The sequence below is a fragment of the Pteropus vampyrus genome, unplaced genomic scaffold (genome assembly GCF_000151845.1).
Source record: "Pteropus vampyrus isolate Shadow unplaced genomic scaffold, Pvam_2.0 Scaffold159, whole genome shotgun sequence".
Lineage (NCBI taxonomy): Eukaryota > Metazoa > Chordata > Mammalia > Chiroptera > Pteropodidae > Pteropus > Pteropus vampyrus.
This window is the reverse complement of record NW_011888940.1, coordinates 1117537-1119808: the sequence shown is the minus strand read 5'-3', so window position 1 is coordinate 1119808 and position 2272 is coordinate 1117537. Positions and strand designations below refer to the sequence as shown.

At 33.7% G+C, this 2272-nt stretch overlaps 1 protein-coding gene across 1 annotated transcript in view; it reads left to right on the top strand.

The window, feature by feature from the left end:
* Positions 1-2272, top strand: part of CUNH1orf100 (chromosome unknown C1orf100 homolog) — a 25249-nt gene that overhangs the window by 11362 nt on the left and 11615 nt on the right. The gene's annotated exons all lie outside the window — the stretch shown is intronic.

The window sequence follows — 2272 nt, the reverse complement described above, 5'->3', positions numbered from 1 at the left end:
CATTTATAGGTTGACTTTTTATTTTGCTGATGGTTTCTTTTTCTGTGAAGAAGCTTTTTAGTCTGCTGTCGTCCCATTTGTTTATTTTTGCTTTTGTTGCCCTAGCTTTTGGTATCAAATCCACAACAATCACTGACAAGACCAATGTCAAGAAGCTTACTTCTTTCCTTTTTGTCAGGATTTTTATGGTTTCAAGTCTTATGATGTTCTAGTCTTTAACCCATTTTGAATTAATTTTTGTATATGGTATAAGACAGAGCTCCAGTTTCATTGTTTTGCATGTGGCTCTTCAGTGTTCTCAACACTGAGGAGGCTACTGAAGAGACCATCCTTTTCCCGCTGTGTATTTTTGGTTCCTTTGTCATAAATTATTTGACCATATATACATGGGTTTATTTCTGGACTCACTGTTCCGTTGCATTGTTCTATGTGTCTGTTTTTATGACAATAGCATACTGTTTTGATTATGATAGTTTTTTAATGTAGTTCAAAATCAGGAAATGTGATGTCTCCAGTTTTGTTCTTTTTTCTCAAGATTACTTTGGCTATTTGGGGTCTTTCATGGTTTCAGACAAATTTTAGGATTGTTCTATTTCTGTGAAAAATGGCAATGGAATTTTAATAGAAATTTCGTTGAATATGTAGATTGCTTCGACAGTATGGACATTTTAACAACGATAATTCTTCCAGTCCACAAATACAGAATACCTTTGCATTTATTTGTGTCTCCTTTAATTTCTGTTATCAATGTCTCATAGTTTTCAGGGTATAGGACCTTTTCCTCTTTGGTTAAATTTACTACTAGATATTTTATTGTTTTGATGCAATCGTAAATGGGAATTTCTTAATTTTTCTTTCCGATAGTTTATTATTAGTGTATCAAAATGCAACATGTTTTTGTATATTTTGTGTCCTGAAACTTCACTGAATTCATTTATTAGTTCTAACAGTTTTTTTTGGTGGAGTCTTTAGAGTTTTCTATATATAAGATCATGGTATTGCAGATAGAGAGAGTTTTACTTCTTTCTGTCCTATTTAGATGCATTTTATTTCTTTTTTCTTGCCTAATTATTCTCACTAGGACTTTAGATATCATGATGAATAAAAGTGGTGAGAGCAGGCATTCTTGTCTCGTTCCTAATCTTAGAAGAAAAGCTTTCAGCTTTTCATAATTGAGTATGATATTAGCTGTGCACTTGTCTTATATGGCCTTTATATATGTTGAAGTACATTCCCTCTATACCCACCTTGTTCAAAGTTTTTATCACAGATGAGTGCTGGAATTTTGTCAATTGCTTTTTCTGCATCTATTAAGATGATCCTATGATTTGTATCCTTCCTTTTATTAATGTGGTATTGATTGCTTTGTGGGTATTGAACCATCCTTGCATCCATGAAATAAATCCCACTCGACCACGATGTGTGATTCTTTTAATGTATTGTTGAATTCAATTTGGTAATATTTTGTTGATCGAAACTGGGTTTTTTTTTGTTTTTTTGTTTTTTGGGTTTTTTTTTGCATAACATCTTTATTGAAAAAACTCACATACCATACAATTTAAAGTGTACAATTCAATTGAAATTGAAACTTATGTTTAAACTTAACATATTGTGGGCTTTTTTCCTATCTTTAAAATTATAATTCTATAGCATCACTTTTAATAGCGTCTGGGTATTCCTGTATATGTCTGTACTGCTGTCTAAATAGTTTCATATTTTTTTCACATGAAGGTTGTTTCCACTCTTTTTATTATGAAAATACTTTGATGAGCATTCTTAGAGTTAAGTCTTTGTTAACTTCCTTAATTTCTGGAATCTCTGGGACAAAAATAGATGCACATTTTGAAGGTAATAATACCTATCAGTAGTGTTTTCAGAGAAATTGCTCCAGTGAATATATGCCCCATTTCACCATTACGTTTCAATTCTTCTTTACTTTTACCTTCATCTGAGTGGAGGTACAGGATGGCTATCGCTGATTTCAGGTTCATCAAACACCAAATGCATCGTAGTGGTTAGGCTAGTCAAAAGAAAGCATCAGTTCCCTGAGGGTACCAAGAACTCACAAAAAATTACAAAGGGAAAGAGCATCAGGAAGATCTGGCACATGGGAAGTAGCCATGTTTGAGTAGATCCAGTGGAAGTTCTGATGCAGGTCACCTTCTGTGACCTGTGATTGAAACAGGAGGAGGAATGCAAAGGGAAGAACAGGGGACTGGTATCCCCGAGCCATCTACTGACAGCTTTGTTAAGGCCTTAGAGATATGGTGTC